The 17,996-nt window shown below is 46.9% G+C and overlaps 1 long non-coding RNA gene across 1 annotated transcript; it reads right to left on the bottom strand.

Annotated features, from left to right (window-relative positions):
* Positions 1-10,193: 10,193 nt before the first annotated feature.
* Positions 10,194-17,651, bottom strand: LOC145861381 (uncharacterized). Its single transcript, XR_014381142.1, has 3 exons — positions 17,494-17,651; positions 16,744-16,912; positions 10,194-10,823 (listed from the first exon to the last, which is right to left on the bottom strand). It is a non-coding gene; the product is annotated as an uncharacterized LOC145861381 (long non-coding RNA).
* Between the last annotated feature and the right edge of the window lie 345 nt (positions 17,652-17,996).

The following is a 17,996-nucleotide window of genomic DNA, read 5'->3' as shown; positions in this document are numbered from 1 at the left end:
TAGGCTTAATAGGGCATTGAATATATCCAGTCAATTTACACAGTAAAATAAACATGTTTTATTAGATAATGAAGTCATAGGTAGCTACACTGTGCACCAGTTCCCTCCCCAGATGTGCAGCTGGAAAATATACAATATGGTTCAGGTTTTTATGGACAAGAAATGTTTCCTACCCAGGCTACAACAACACAATGTAATGAAGAATGGTATTACTGTTTTCAGGTGAGAACAAACCTCTAGTCTAGGTTGTAAACTGCAGTGAATAGCCCATGTCATTTGTGTGGTAAAAGCGTTCGAAAAAGAGGTGGATACAAAGCAATGGGATGGATAGATTCCAGAACACAGAGGAAGGTCATATATGAGCTACAGTCATTCCTCACAGAATACATCTATATAGGGCTGAATGCATCTTTTTTTGCGTCTCTGGTTATGTCTTTTCATGTAGGTTACAGTATCTTCAGGGATTCTCTCAGTGGGGAGTGACTGCACCGGAGACTATTGCTGTCCACTATCTTGTGCTGAAACCCAGAAGTCAGATTCCTTCGCTGTCCAGGGTGCTGATTCGGCGTACTCACACAGACATACACACATGCAACACACATCCACGTTTTTGGGGATTAACCCAAACCGTAACCTGTAACCCTAAACCCTAATCTCAACCTTAACCTTAACCCTAAACCCTAACCGCTAACCCTAACCCCTAACCCTAACCTTAACCCTAACCCCTAACCTTAAAGTGGAACTGACAGCGTTTTAGCAACAAGAATCCTATTAAAATCTGTTCATTTACACCCCCAGGAAGAATATTACACTTTGTTTTTACATTTTCTGATAAGTGACCACTTAGATATGGTCATTTACACATTTTCATAAATTCTTAGAATGTTTGGGGACTGACGTATACTAAGGCATTCGTGAAAATTCTATAGCAATATAGAGTGGGAAGGCGGTGGGACAATTAATAGACAATAAAACCGAATAAAAACATCTGTCTTGTCCAGGACCAGAGTCTACACTGACCAGTGCGCCATAGCAAATCAGAGGTACAGTAGGCCTATATGCAAACAAGCCATCATTGATTATGAACTGGACTGTGTGTTAACAGGCAGTAGGACCTGCCATCATTCACTTTGAACTGGACTGTGTGTTTACAGGCAGGAGGCCTGCCATCATTCACTATGAACTGGACTGTGTGTTTACAGGCAGTTGGCCTGCCATCATTCACTTTGAACTGGACTGTGTGTTTACAGGCAGTTGGCCTGCCATCAATCACTTTGAACTGGACTGTGTGTTTACAGGCAGTAGGCCTGCCATCATTCACTTTGAACTGGACTGTGTGTTTACAGGCAGTTGGCCTGCTATCATTCACTTTGAACTGGACTGTGTGTTAACAGGCAGTAGGGCCTGCCATCATTCACTTTGAACTGGACTGTGTGTTTACAGGCAGCAGGACCTGCCATCATTCACTTTGAACTGGACTGTGTGTTTACAGGCAGTAGGACCTGCCATCATTCACTATGAACTGGACTGTGTGTTTACAGGCAGTTGGCCTGCCATCATTCACTTTGAACTGGACTGTGTGTTTACAGGCAGTAGGGCCTGCCATCATTCACTATGAACTGGACTGTATGTTTACAGGCAGTTGGCCTGCCATCATTCACTATGAACTGGACTGTGTGTTTACAGGCAGTTGGCCTGCCATCATTCACTTTGAACTGGACTGTGTGTTTACAGGCAGTTGGCCTGCCATCATTCACTATGAACTGGACTGTGTGTTTACAGGCAGTTGGCCTGCCATCATTCACTTTGAACTGGACTGTGTGTTTACAGGCAGTAGGACCTGCCATCATTCAATTTGAACTGGACTGTGTGTTTACAGGCAGTAGGGCCTGACATCATTCACTTTGAACTGGACTGTGTGTTTACAGGTAGTAGGACCTGCCATCATTCACTATGAACTGGACTGTGTGTTTACAGGCAGTTGGCCTGCCATCATTCACTTTGAACTGGACTGTGTGTTTACAGGCAGTTGGCCTGCCATCATTCACTTTGAACTGGACTGTGTGTTAACAGGCAGTAGGGCCTGCCATCATTCACTTTGAACTGGACTGTGTGTTTACAGGCAGCAGGACCTGCCATCATTCACTTTGAACTGGACTGTGTGTTTACAGGCAGTAGGACCTGCCATCATTCACTATGAACTGGACTGTGTGTTTACAGGCAGTTGGCCTGCCATCATTCACTATGAACTGGACTGTGTGTTTACAGGCAGTTGGCCTGCCATCATTCACTTTGAACTGGACTGTGTGTTTACAGGCAGTAGGGCCTGCCATCATTCACTATGAACTGGACTGTGTGTTTACAGGCAGTTGGCCTGCCATCATTCACTTTGAACTGGACTGTGTGTTTACAGGCAGTTGGCCTGCCATCATTCACTTTGAACTGGACTGTGTGTTTACAGGCAGTAGGACCTGCCATCATTCACTATGAACTGGACTGTGTGTTAACAGGCAGTAGGGCCTGTCATCATTCACTTTGAACTGGACTGTGTGTTAACAGGCAGTTGGCCTGCCATCATTCACTTTGAACTGGACTGTGTGTTTACAGGCAGTTGGCCTGCCATCATTCACTTTGAACTGGACTGTGTGTTTACAGGCAGTTGGCCTGCCATCATTCACTTTGAACTGGACTGTGTGTTTACAGGCAGTTGGCCTGCTGTCATTCACTTTGAACTGGACTGTGTGTTTACAGGCAGTTGGCCTGCCATCATTCACTTTGAACTGGACTGTGTGTTTACAGGCAGTAGGGTCTGCCATCATTCACTTTGAACTGGACTGTGTGTTTACAGGCAGTAGGGCCTGCCATCATTCACTATGAACTGGACTGTGTGTTTACAGGCAGTTGGCCTGCCATCATTCACTTTGAACTGGACTGTGTGTTTACAGGCAGTTGGCCTGCCATCATTCACTTTGAACTGGACTGTGTGTTTACAGGCAGTTGGCCTGCCGTCATTCACTTTGAACTGGACTGTGTGTTTACAGGCAGTAGGGCCTGCCATCATTCACTATGAACTGGACTGTGTGTTTACAGGCAGTTGGCCTGCCATCATTCACTTTGAACTGGACTGTGTGTTTACAGGCAGTTGGCCTGCCATCATTCACTTTGAACTGGACTGTGTGTTTACAGGCAGTAGGGTCTGCCATCATTCACTTTGAACTGGACTGTGTGTTTACAGGCAGTAGGGCCTGCCATCATTCACTTTGAACTGGACTGTGTGTTTACAGGCAGTTGGCCTGCCATCATTCACTTTGAACTGGACTGTGTGTTTACAGGCAGTTGGCCTGCCATCATTCACTTTGAACTGGACTGTGTGTTTACAGGCAGTTGGCCTGCCATCATTCACTTTGAACTGGACTGTGTGTTTACAGGCAGTAGGGTCTGCCATCATTCACTTTGAACTGGACTGTGTGTTTACAGGCAGTAGGGTCTGCCATCATTCACTTTGAACTGGACTGTGTGTTTATAGGCAGTAGGGCCTGCCATCATTCACTTTGAACTGGACTGTGTGTTTACAGGCAGTAGGGTCTGCCATCATTCACTTTGAACTGGACTGTGTGTTTACAGGCAGTAGGGTCTGCCATCATTCACTTTGAACTGGACTGTGTGTTTACAGGCAGTAGGGCCTGACATCATTCACTATGAACTGGACTGTGTGTTTACAGGCAGTTGCACAGCGCAACTTTAGATCATTAGAACGCATTCAGCAAAAGCCACAAAATACACCTGAATGGATTTCTGAGTCCTCTTACACTTGGGAACTTTACAGTCCTATTGATCAAACAACCATAAATAGGTAGGCTATCTTTCCCTACAGTTCCCTCCACTAACATTGGCACCCTTGGTAAATATGAGCAAAACAGGCTGTGAAAAAAATGTAAAAAATATTCACAAAAATCTAACCTTTAATTATAGTAAAATAATTGATGAAAATAAATCTTATTATAGAACAAATATTTTAATAAAATATATGTGTGCCACAATTATTGGCACCCCGTCATTCAATACTTTGTGCAACCTCCCTTTGCCAAGATAACAGCTCTGAGTCTTCTCCTATAATTTTGACACTGTAGACCATGCGATACTTTTGGGTAAGCTGTTGTCAATAGGACTGGGATTGGATGCCTGTCGTTGGTTTCAGGACTATCTAAAGGATAGAAGTCAGGTTGTTAGAGTCGACGGCATCCAGTCGGAGCCATTGGAGTTGGTTAAAGGGCTCCCACAAGGTTCTATACTTGGTCCATTACGGTTCACTCTCTACATAAACAATATCGGTGATGAGATAAGAAAGTGTCAAATTAATTTATATGCTGATGACACTATCATGTACTCTATCGCTTCAACAGCTGACCAAGCATTATCATTATTGGAGACAGATTTTAAGATATTACAAGGGTCTTTTATACAGCTGAAACTTTTTTTTATTGCAAAGAAAACACATTTTAGGATTTTTAATAGGTTCAAAAAGTTGGTTGAAAATACACTTGCACTTACGAGCTTAGATGATTCTCGATTGAATCAGGTCTCTGCATATAAATACTTAAGGATATGGTTGGATGATAAACTGTCTTTTAAAATGCATATTGACGAACTTTGTAAACGGCTAAAAATCTATCGAGGCTTCCGCTATAGAAACAGGACATGTTTGTCCTCTACAAATAGAAGACAAATTGTGCAAGCTACTTTTATGTCTGTTATAGATTATAGGGATATTATTTACATGCATGCTACGGCATCAACACTTAAATCGCTGGATGCTACTTATCATTGCGCACTTAGGTTTATTACGGATGCTAGCTACAGAACCCACCACTGTGTTTTATATAAAAATGTGGGTTGGACTTCGCTGTCCATGAGACAAGAACAACATGCTCTCGTGTTTGTCTATAAAGCACTTCTGAATAAACTTCCTTCTTATTTATCATCACTCATCAATATTATAATTATAATTCCTAAAACCAGGTCTCAAGCATGGATTACACTTGAGGCCCATGCGATTTCCACAGAGTTGCGTATGGCTGCCTTTTCCTGTTACGCTCCTTGTCTATGGAATAGCCTGCAGACTAAACTTAAACTTCAGACTCTTGTCCCCCTTGCTCATTTTAAATATTTATTGGAGGATTTTTATTTTTGTATTGCTTGTAACTGTTTCGGGTAATGCAAGTTCTTGTGCTGTTAGGGGAATAACCTATGTGTAAATGTAATAATCTGCTGCTGTATTTTTTTGTGTTATCTGTGATCGTTTTGTTTGTCTTGTGTAGTTTCTTAATCATTGTACCTAAACTGTATGTGTAAACATGTATACGCAGGGCCCAGCTGTAAAAGAGACCTTGGTCTCAGTCTGTGTTCCTTGTTGAAATAAAGGTATAATAATAATGCGTAATGAGGTTGGAGAACACATGGCAAGGGATCTGAGAGCATTCCTCCATATAGAATCTGTCCAGATCCTTCAGATTCCGAGGCCCACACTTGTGGATTCTCCTCATCAGCTCATCCCACAGGTTTTCTACTGGGTTCAGTTCAGGGGACTGGGATGGCCATGGCAAAACCTTGATTCTGTGGTCAGTGAACCATTTTTGTGTTGATTTTGAGGTGTGCTTTGGATCATTATCCTGCTGGAAGATCCAACCACAGCCCATTTAAGCTTCCTAGCAGATGTAGTCCGGTTTAGATTTAATATCTGCTGGTACTTGATGGAGTCCATAATACCATGTATCCTAACAAGTGGTTCAGGGCCTTTGGAAGAAAAACAGCCCCACAACATCAAAGATCCATCACCATACTTCACAGTGGGGATGAGGTACTTTTCTGCATGGCTATCTTTCTGTCTACACCAAACCCACCTCTGGTGTTTGTTTCCAAAAAGCTCAATTTTGGTCTCATCTGACCATAGAACCCGGTCCCATTGAAAGTTCCAGTAAAGTCTGGCAAACTGTAGGCGCTTGAGTTTGTTGTTTGATGACAGCAAAGGATTTTTTTATGGCAACCCTCTGTCGTGTCTTTGGCTATGCCGGATTAAGTGATATGACATGCTATTCTATAAAATCCTTTCTCTGTAATGGCCAACAGAGATCTTCCTGTCCTCGGAAGAATGTCTCTGGTGGTAAATTGGATATGTTGTAGTATCTTCGTTGTGTGTTAGACTGCATACGTCGTACGTCCTTTCCTAGCCCACGTTTACAGCGGCCACTGCTAACTCAAAGGCTAGGAAGTATCACTTCTGTAGTGAATAAGAGTTCAAAGTTCATACCATTCACAACCAAAGCTCACGCTGAGGTTGGCTTAGTTCTGTACTTGACATGTTAGTTCCTTTTAACGCAGAGGCTGCAGACCTCACGTACCCGGAACAGGCTGGTTACATTTTCGTCACTGGCTTATATAGTGGAGGGGAGAAGGGTGTGTTTCATTGTTTATAACCCATGTCTCTTCACAGGGGCGGGCCACTGATTGAGCAGGGCTCTAACCTTATGAAAACCCAATTCATATTTATACCCCAGTGAAACAGGAAGTCTTGGCTTACCACTTAAGTGTTCCTAATCACTCAATCAACTTAAAAACATAAAATATGAATGGGAATATACGTCAGTTAGATTTTAATAATTGTGGCACACGTTTCAGAGAAGAGGATAAACAGCAAAGACATTTTTTTCACAGCCCGTTTTGCTCATATTTACCAAGGGTACCAATATTAGTGGCGGGCACATCAATAACAACAACATCAACCACTAATGCTAGCCAGAGCAAGATTAGCTAAAATCGAATGAAAGATCATTAGATAAACCCTCTCAAACCTTTTCAGCTAGTTGATCGTAAACATTCCAATGATAAACGATGGGGAATAGCCTGCCCGTCCTTCTGCAGCTTGCCTGCCAATGCATGCTTGTCCCAACCAAGCACCCAAGCTTACTGACTAAAGTTGGCTAGCTTGCTACCTACCTACTTCCAGACACAAAATGAGAGAACACCTCACTGACCATTTTACTCTCCATAGCAGAGCTGGTTAGCCTGTTTACATGTTATCTAGAACATTCTTGACTAGTACTTTTTTTGCCGACATTTACTGACACCGGTTATATTCAGCGGGTGTTGCACGTTTGTAAATTCATCAGTTATTCTGCACTCTGGATCACTCTGTCACGGTTGTCGTATGATGAAGGAGCGGACCAAAGCGCAGCGTGTGTATCGTTCCACATTTTCGTTATTAAACTGTGAAACTATGCAATACATAAAAATAAACTAAAGAACAAAAACAACAAACCGTGATGAAGAGGTGCAACATACACTAACTCAAAACAATCTCTCACAAACCCAGGTGGGAAAAACAACTACTTAAGTATGATCTCCAATTAGAGACAACGATGACCAGCTGCCTCTAATTGGAGATCATCCCAAAAAAGCCCAACATAGAAATAAAAAACTAGAACATAACAACATAGAAAATCTAAACTAGAAAAAAAACTGTCACGCCCTGACCTACTCTACCATAGAAAATAACAGCTTTCTATGGTCAGGACGTGACACACTCAGACAAGAGTGCTCTGAAATTAGAGTATAGCTAGCCAGAGTGAATTTGCGAATGCAACCGATATGCTAACTGGATAACAGTCGTTCAGCATAGCTAACTAGCTAGAAAAGCAATTCACATGTCTTGTTAGCTAACCAAATGACACGTGCATCTCTAGCTGTGTAGCCACCGAAAAACAATATGAGGGGAAAAAGTAAGTCACTCACCCACTCCTCTAATGACGTGACGTCCCTCCTAGCAGCTAGCTAGCTAACGTTAGGCTCCGTGCTTTTAGCTTGCTACATAAATAGATATGCTAGCATTTTAGCCATGTTATGACTGACTTGTGATGATTGCCCTTGCTAGTTTGATTGTATTGACATTCCCAGCCTTAGTTACATTAGTTCCTTATTGTCAAAAATATTGAGTCATTGAAACTGAAACAGTGCATCCCAAATGGGTGGAGACAGCAAACAATGTACCAGGCCAGCTGTGATTTACAACCTGATAGCAGTATTTTCTGGACTATTAAAAAATTATATTAATCAGGCCATGAACTGCATCCATCTATTCTACCAACAATGCCTTAGTGTACGTCATGGAATGTTGAGTCACATAGAACCTACTTTTAAAACCTTTTATAAAGTTGGTTTGTAGCATAAACTGTGAATTTAATATGTTTGACTGATATTAGGATTGTCTGTTTGTTTCATATATGCAAAGTAGTTAGAACGCTGTCAGTTCCACTTTAACCCTAAACACACACACACACACACACACACACACACACACACACACACACACACACACACACACACACACACACACACACACACACACACACACACAGCCAGGGATATCTCTCAGTGAGGCAGGGACCATGATGATAAAGAGAAAATAGGTTTCAGAAGCCATCAGTGCATGGAGACAGAGAGACAGAAGAGAGCTCAACTGAGAAGGATGAAATCTCTAAAGTTGAGCTGCTTGTTTCTCTCTCTCTGTGTCTCTCTCTCTCTCTCTCCCTGTCTCTGTTTCTGTCTCTCTCCCGCTCCCTCCCCAATCATTTACAGCAGGGGATACTCACTCAGAGGAGAGGGGCTTTGCAGCATTAATTAAATTTCACATCAAAGAGCGAGACAGTTGCTTCGGTGGGAGCGTGTGCCCGACCGTGATTGGCCAATCGCTCTCACAGGTGATATACACACTCGGAACTCTGCGCTCTGAGCTCCCTCTAACCTTGTTCAGCCTGCTGGTTTAGTGCAGGCTGAACTAGGTCTGTAACTGAATCCTGTCTGGCTGTCAGCTAGAGCCATACACTGGTACCATCCACTTTGCTCTTGTGATCTCAACAGCAGGCCCTTCTCTGCTCAGGTAGAGTTCAGTACCACGTGATAATGGACAGAGACAGTCTCAGGTAGAGTTCAGTACCACATGATAATGGACAGAGACAGTCTCAGGTAGAGTTCAGTACCACGTGATAATGGACAGAGACAGTCTCAGGTAGAGTTCAGTACCACGTGATAATGGACAGAGACAGTCTCAGGTAGAGGTCAGTACCACGTGATAATGGACAGAGACAGTCTCAGGTAGAGTTCAGTACCCGGAGGCGGCGTCGATAGAGTCGCCGGAGGCAGAGACAGTCTCAGGTAGAGTTCAGTACCACGTGATAATGGACAGAGACAGTCTCAGGTAGAGTTCAGTACCCGTGATAATGGACAGAGACAGTCTCAGGTAGAGTTCAGTACCGCGTGATAATGGACAGAGACAGTCTCAGGTAGAGTTCAGTACCCGTGATAATGGACAGAGACAGTCTCAGGTAGAGTCAGTACCCGTGATAATGGACAGAGACCAGTCTCAGGTAGAGTTCAGTACCGCGTGATAATGGACAGAGACAGTCTCAGGTAGAGTTCAGTACCGCGTGATAATGGACAGAGACAGTCTCAGGTAGAGTTCAGTACCGCGTGATAATGGACAGAGACAGTCTCAGGTAGAGTTCAGTACCGCGTGATAATGGACAGAGACAGTCTCAGGTAGAGTTCAGTACCACGTGATAATGGACAGAGACAGTCTCAGGTAGAGTTCAGTACCACGTGATAATGGACAGAGACAGTCTCGGGTGCAGAATCTCCAGATGTTCATCACTTTTGACTTTACAACAGACAAATATAGTAGCCTACACTCAGCAATCATAAACAGTGTTTTGTGTTAATCCATAAGGGATGTCAATGTGACTCCATATTGTCTCCTGCTGAAGTCTATTATTGAGAGAATGACTTTGCTGTTTTCCTTCTAATCTCGATCCAGGATCAATCTATTCCCTAATCCAAGCCTACGCTCTGTTATAATCAATACAAGTGAATATTAATGCTGCCTAAATAAATGAGATAATGTCGCTCTCTCTCTGTCTCTAAACCAGAGTTTGTTATTTCATCCGGTTAAGACTAAATGACAGGCTAAGAAATTAGAGAGGAGATAATCCTTCTTGGAATTCAGGGTGAGAGAAAGACCCCTGGTTCACTGCACTGGATGACAAGACGGATTTCACCCCACATGCATATGAACACACACATCTCATTTGAGAACAGACAGAGAAAATCTCCAAAGTAATGCCAAGTGCATAAAAGAATGCCCATATTTATTTTATTTAACCTTTATTTAACTAGGCAAGTCAGTTAAGAATAAATTGTTATTTTCAATGACGACCTAGGAACAGTGGGTTAACTGCCTTGTTCAGGGGCAGAACCACAGATTTGTATCTTGTCAGCTTGGGGATTCGAACTTGCAACCTTTCGGTTACTAGCCCAACGCTCTAACCACTAGGCTACCTGCAGAGGTCAGAGGTCAACATAAATCTAATGATGACAATGAGGTGAAGTACAGGCACTTATAATGAATTATTCAATCTTCATGTATGATCATTTCAATGACACAGGAATGGGGTGTGGTTGTGGTGGATGTGTGTGTGTGTGTGTGTGTGTGTGTGTGGTGTGTGTGTGTGTGTGTGTGTGTGTGTGTGTGTGTGTGTGTGTGTACTGTGAGAATGATCTCTCTATCTGATCTGCGAGGCGGAGGCTCTGTGTTTGATGGGGGAGGAGTTAGCCATGGCTGGGAGATGAAGGTTCCGGGACACAAAGTTCCTCTGGTGGACATCAGTGGGAGGGAGTTCCCTGGAAGAGGTGTTCCCATTGGAGGAGGCAGAGTGGGGTGGGGTGTAAGCAGGCGTGGTTCCTTTCACCTCATACGTCCACTGCATGTCTGCTGTCTGCAGGAGGGACAAGCAGCTGTCAATCAGTGAGGTGTGTGTGTCTGCTGTCTGCAGGAGGGACAAGCAGCTGTCAATCAGTGAGGTGTGTGTGTCTGCTGTCTGCAGGAGGGTCAAGCAGCTGTCAATCAGTGAGGTGTGTGTGTCTATATCTGTTGCTCTGATCCTTACACTACACTCTTAGAAAAAAGGGTTCCAAAATGGTTCTTCGGCTTTCCCCATAGGAGAACCCTTTTTGGTTCCAGGTAGAACCATTTTTGATTCGAGGTAGAAAGAACCCTCTGTAGTAAGAATCCTATTTCTACATGGAACCCAAAAGGGTTCTTCAAAGGGTTCTCCTATGGGAAGAGCCCTTTTAGCTTCTAAATAGCACCTTTTGTTCCTAAGAGTATAGTGTGTTACTAGCCAGACATACCTGGACCAGCAGAGTAGCGTGGTGTCTCTAGTAGACATACCTGGACCAGCAGAGTAGCGTGGTGTCTCTAGCCAGACATACCTGGACCAGCAGAGTAGCGTGGTGTCTCTAGTAGACATACCTGGACCAGCAGAGTAGCGTGGTGTCTCTAGTAGACATACCTGGACCAGCAGAGTAGCGTGGTGTCTCTAGCCAGACATACCTGGACCAGCAGAGTAGCGTGGTGTCTCTAGTAGACATACCTGGACCAGCAGAGTAGCGTGGTGTCTCTAGTAGACATACCTGGACCAGCAGAGTAGCGTGGTGTCTCTAGCAGACATACCTGGACCAGCAGAGTAGCGTGGTGTCTCTAGTAGACATACCTGGACCAGCAGAGTAGCGTGGTGTCTCTAGTAGACATACCTGGACCAGCAGAGTAGCGTGGTGTCTCTAGTAGACATACCTGGACCAGCAGAGTAGCGTGGTGTCTCTAGTAGACATACCTGGACCAGCAGAGTAGCGTGGTGTCTCTAGTAGACATACCTGGACCAGCAGAGTAGCGTGGTGTCTCTAGCCAGACATACCTGGACCAGCAGAGTAGCGTGGTGTCTCTAGTAGACATACCTGGACCAGCAGAGTAGCGTGGTGTCTCTAGTAGACATACCTGGACCAGCAGAGTAGCGTGGTGTCTCTAGTAGACATACCTGGACCAGCAGAGTAGCGTGGTGTTTCTAGCCAGACATACCTGGACCAGCAGAGTAGCGTGGTGTCTCTAGTAGACATACCTGGACCAGCAGAGTAGCGTGGTGTCTCTAGTAGACATACCTGGACCAGCAGAGTAGCGTGGTGTCTCTAGTAGACATACCTGGACCAGCAGAGTAGCGTGGTGTCTCTAGTAGACATACCTGGACCAGCAGAGTAGCGTGGTGTCTCTAGCCAGACATACCTGGACCAGCAGAGTAGCGTGGTGTCTCTAGTAGACATACCTGGACCAGCAGAGTAGCGTGGTGTCTCTAGTAGACATACCTGGACCAGCAGAGTAGCGTGGTGTCTCTAGTAGACATACCTGGACCAGCAGAGTAGCGTGGTGTCTCTAGCCAGACATACCTGGACCAGCAGAGTAGCGTGGTGTCTCTAGTAGACATACCTGGACCAGCAGAGTAGCGTGGTGTCTCTAGCCAGACATACCTGGACCAGCAGAGTAGCGTGGTGTCTCTAGTAGACATACCTGGACCAGCAGAGTAGCGTGGTGTCTCTAGCCAGACATACCTGGACCAGCAGAGTAGCGTGGTGTCTCTAGTAGACATACCTGGACCAGCAGAGTAGCGTGGTGTCTCTAGTAGACATACCTGGACCAGCAGAGTAGCGTGGTGTCTCTAGTAGACATACCTGGACCAGCAGAGTAGCGTGGTGTCTCTAGTAGACATACCTGGACCAGCAGAGTAGCGTGGTGTCTCTAGTAGACATACCTGGACCAGCAGAGTAGCGTGGCGTCTCTAGTAGACATACCAGGGCCAGCAGAGTAGCGTGGTGTCTCTAGTAGACATACCTGGACCAGCAGAGTAGCGTGGTGTCTCTAGTAGACATACCTGGACCAGCAGAGTAGCGTGGTGTCTCTAGTAGACATACCTGGACCAGCAGAGTAGCGTGGTGTCTCTAGCCAGACATACCTGGACCAGCAGAGTAGCGTGGTGTCTCTAGTAGACATACCTGGACCAGCAGAGTAGCGTGGTGTCTCTAGTAGACATACCTGGACCAGCAGAGTAGCGTGGTGTCTCTAGTAGACATACCTGGACCAGCAGAGTAGCGTGGTGTCTCTAGCCAGACATACCTGGACCAGCAGAGTAGCGTGGTGTCTCTAGTAGACATACCTGGACCAGCAGAGTAGCGTGGTGTCTCTAGTAGACATACCTGGACCAGCAGAGTAGCGTGGCGTCTCTAGTAGACATACCTGGACCAGCAGAGTAGCGTGGTGTCTCTAGCCAGACATACCTGGACCAGCAGAGTAGCGTGGTGTCTCTAGTAGACATACCTGGACCAGCAGAGTAGCGTGGTGTCTCTAGTAGACATACCTGGACCAGCAGAGTAGCGTGGTGTCTCTAGTAGACATACCTGGACCAGCAGAGTAGCGTGGTGTCTCTAGCCAGACATACCTGGACCAGCAGAGTAGCGTGGTGTCTCTAGTAGACATACCTGGACCAGCAGAGTAGCGTGGTGTCTCTAGCTAGACATACCTGGACCAGCAGAGTAGCGTGGTGTCTCTAGTAGACATACCTGGACCAGCAGAGTAGCGTGGTGTTCTCTAGCCAGACATACCTGGACCAGCAGAGTAGCGTGGTGTCTCTAGTAGACATACCTGGACCAGCAGAGTAGCGTGGTGTCTCTAGTAGACATACCTGGACCAGCAGAGTAGCGTGGTGTCTCTAGTAGACATACCTGGACCAGCAGAGTAGCGTGGTGTCTCTAGTAGACATACCTGGACCAGCAGAGTAGCGTGGTGTCTCTAGTAGACATACCTGGACCAGCAGAGTAGCGTGGTGTCTCTAGTAGACATACCTGGACCAGCAGAGTAGCGTGGTGTCTCTAGTAGACATACCTGGACCGCAGAGTAGCGTGGTGTCTCTAGTAGACATACCTGGACCAGCAGAGTAGCGTGGTGTCTCTAGTAGACATACCTGGACCAGCAGAGTAGCGTGGTGTCTCTAGTAGACATACCTGGACCAGCAGAGTAGCGTGGTGTCTCTAGCCAGACATACCTGGACCAGCAGAGTAGCGTGGTGTCTCTAGTAGACATACCTGGACCAGCAGAGTAGCGTGGTGTCTCTAGCCAGACATACCTGGACCAGCAGAGTAGCGTGGTGTCTCTAGTAGACATACCTGGACCAGCAGAGTAGCGTGGTGTCTCTAGTAGACATACCTGGACCAGCAGAGTAGCGTGGTGTCTCTAGTAGACATACCTGGACCAGCAGAGTAGCGTGGTGTCTCTAGTAGACATACCTGGACCAGCAGAGTAGCGTGGTGTCTCTAGTAGACATACCTGGACCAGCAGAGTAGCGTGGTGTCTCTAGTAGACATACCTGGACCAGCAGAGTAAGTAGCGTGGTGTCTCTAGTAGACATACCTGGACCAGCAGAGTAGCGTGGTGTCTCTAGCCAGACATACCTGGACCAGCAGAGTAGCGTGGTGTCTCTAGTAGACATACCTGGACCAGCAGAGTAGCGTGGTGTCTCTAGCCAGACATACCTGGACCAGCAGAGTGGCGTGGTGTCTCTAGTAGACATACCTGGACCAGCAGAGTAGCGTGGTGTCCCTAGCCAGACATACCTGGACCAGCAGAGTAGCGTGGTGTCTCTAGCCAGACATACCTGGACCAGCAGAGTAGCGTGGTGTCTCTAGTAGACATACCTGGACCAGCAGAGTAGCGTGGTGTCTCTAGTAGACATACCTGGACCAGCAGAGTAGCGTGGTGTCTCTAGCAGACATACCTGGACCAGCAGAGTAGCGTGGTGTCTCTAGTAGACATACCTGGACCAGCAGAGTAGCGTGGTGTCTCTAGTAGACATACCTGGACCAGCAGAGTAGCGTGGTGTCTCTAGTAGACATACCTGGACCAGCAGAGTAGCGTGGTGTCTCTAGTAGACATACCTGGACCAAGTAGCGTGGTGTCTCTAGTAGACATACCTGGACCAGCAGAGTAGCGTGGTGTCTCTAGTAGACATACCTGGACCAGCAGAGTAGCGTGGTGTCTCTAGTAGACATACCTGGACCAGCAGAGTAGCGTGGTGTCTCTAGTAGACATACCTGGACCAGCAGAGTAGCGTGGTGTCTCTAGCCAGACATACCTGGACCAGCAGAGTAGCGTGGTGTCTCTAGTAGACATACCTGGACCAGCAGAGTAGCGTGGTGTCTCTAGTAGACATACCTGGACCAGCAGAGTAGCGTGGTGTCTCTAGTAGACATACCTGGACCAGCAGAGTAGCGTGGTGTCTCTAGACCTGGACCAGCAGAGTAGCGTGGTGTCTCTAGTAGACATACCTGGACCAGCAGAGTAGCGTGGTGTCTCTAGTAGACATACCTGGACCAGCAGAGTAGCGTGGTGTCTCTAGCAAGACATACCTGGACCAGCAGAGTAGCGTGGTGTCTCTAGTAGACATACCTGGACCAGCAGAGTAGCGTGGTGTCTCTAGTAGACATACCTGGACCAGCAGAGTAGCGTGGTGTCTCTAGTAGACATACCTGGACCAGCAGAGTAGCGTGGTGTCTCTAGTAGACATACCTGGACCAGCAGAGTAGCGTGGTGTCTCTAGTAGACATACCTGGACCAGCAGAGTAGCGTGGTGTCTCTAGTAGACATACCTGGACCAGCAGAGTAGCGTGGTGTCTCTAGTAGACATACCTGGACCAGCAGAGTAGCGTGGTGTCTCTAGTAGACATACCTGGACCAGCAGAGTAGCGTGGTGTCTCTAGTAGACATACCTGGACCAGCAGAGTAGCGTGGTGTCTCTAGTAGACATACCTGGACCAGCAGAGTAGCGTGGTGTCTCTAGCTAGACATACCTGGACCAGCAGAGTAGCGTGGTGTCTCTAGTAGACATACCTGGACCAGCAGAGTAGCGTGGTGTCTCTAGCCAGACATACCTGGACCAGCAGAGTAGCGTGGTGTCTCTAGCCAGACATACCTGGACCAGCAGAGTAGCGTGGTGTCTCTAGTAGACATACCTGGACCAGCAGAGTAGCGTGGTGTCTCTAGCCAGACATACCTGGACCAGCAGAGTAGCGTGGTGTCTCTAGTAGACATACCTGGACCAGCAGAGTAGCGTGGTGTCTCTAGTAGACATACCTGGACCAGCAGAGTAGCGTGGTGTCTCTAGTAGACATACCTGGACCAGCAGAGTAGCGTGGTGTCTCTAGCCAGACATACCTGGACCAGCAGAGTAGCGTGGTGTCTCTAGTTGACATACCTGGACCGGCAGAGTAGCGTAGTGTCTCTAGTAGACATACCTGGACCAGCAGAGTAGCGTGGTGTCTCTAGTAGACATACCTGGACCAGCAGAGTAGCGTGGTGTCTCTAGTAGACATACCTGGACCAGCAGAGTAGCGTGGTGTCTCTAGCCAGACATACCTGGACCAGCAGAGTAGCGTGGTGTCTCTAGCCAGACATACCTGGACCAGCAGAGTAGCGTGGTGTCTCTAGCCAGACATACCTGGACCAGCAGAGTAGCGTGGTGTCTCTAGCCAGACATACCTGGACCAGCAGAGTAGCGTGGTGTCTCTAGTAGACATACCTGGACCAGCAGAGTAGCGTGGTGTCTCTAGTAGACATACCTGGACCAGCAGAGTAGCGTGGTGTCTCTTGCCAGACATACCTGGACCAGCAGAGTAGCGTGGTGTCTCTAGTAGACATACCTGGACCAGCAGAGTAGCGTGGTGTCTCTAGTAGACATACCTGGACCAGCAGAGTAGCGTGGTGTCTCTAGTAGACATACCTGGACCAGTAGAGTAGCGTGGTGTCTCTAGTAGACATACCTGGACCAGCAGAGTAGCGTGGTGTCTCTTGCTGTACATGGAGGGGGTGAAGGAGACGGTGAGGATGGTACCAGCTGACCCCACTGGGAGGAGCTCACCTGAGGAGGGACACACCTGGAACTCACTGCCCCCACCTGGCAGGAACCCTGCTGTGAACGGCTCTGGGTACCTGCCACATAGACATGCAGGAATACACACACACATAGATAGGGTAAGGGTCAGAGAAACACACACAAACATAGATAGGGTAAGGGTCAGAGAAACACACACACATAGATAGGGTAAGGGTCAGAGAAACACACACACACATAGATAGGGTAAGGATCAGAGAAACACACACACATAGATAGGGTAAGGGTCAGAGAAACACACACACACATAGATAGGGTAAGGGTCAGAGAAACACACACACACATAGATAGGGTAAGGGTCAGAGAAACACACACACACATAGATAGGGTAAGGGTCAGAGAAACACACACACATAGATAGGGTAAGGGTCAGAGAAACACACACACACATAGATAGGGTAAGGATCAGAGAAACACACACACACATAGATAGGGTAAGGGTCAGAGAAACACACACACACATAGATAGGGTAAGGGTCAGAGAAACACACACACATAGATAGGGTAAGGGTCAGAGAAACACACACACACATAGATAGGGTAAGGATCAGAGAAACACACACACATAGATAGGGTAAGGGTCAGAGGGTAAGGGTCAGAGAAACACACTCAGCTTGACCTGGTCTGGCTGGTCAGTCTGAAGCCCACAGCAGAGGTCTTGTGTAGCCCTGCAGCGTTAATGGTGATGACATCATCAACCTGCGGCTCGGTGGAGATGAGGCTGATGGGAAACTTCCAGAGCCCACCTGTCAAACACTGAACAGCCAGCACAGCTGAACACCTAGGGAGAGGAGGAGAGGAGGGGATGGGAGAAGAGAGGAGAGGAGGGGAGAAGAGAGGAGAGGAGGGTAGAAGAGAGGAGAGGAGAGGACAGGAGAGGACAGGACAGGACAGGACAGGACAGGACGAGGGGAAGAGGATAGGGGAGTGGAGGGGAGAGGGGGAGGAGGAAGGTAGAGGAGGAAGGTAGAGGAGGAGAGAGGGAGGAGGAGAGGGGGAGGGGAGAGGGGAGGGGAACACAAATAGATACAGTCTCTGAAGAGTAATTATTTATAACTAATGCACTTTATCAGATGTTAGTCTGCTACCTGGATTTCTAGAAGGTGCAGAGCTGAGAGCCAG

Source organism: Salmo salar, chromosome 17, assembly GCF_965601325.2.
Source record: "Salmo salar chromosome 17, fSalSal1, whole genome shotgun sequence".
NCBI lineage: Eukaryota > Metazoa > Chordata > Actinopteri > Salmoniformes > Salmonidae > Salmo > Salmo salar.
The sequence above is the reverse complement of the archived record's forward strand: the minus strand, read 5'-3'. Positions and strand labels throughout refer to the sequence as shown.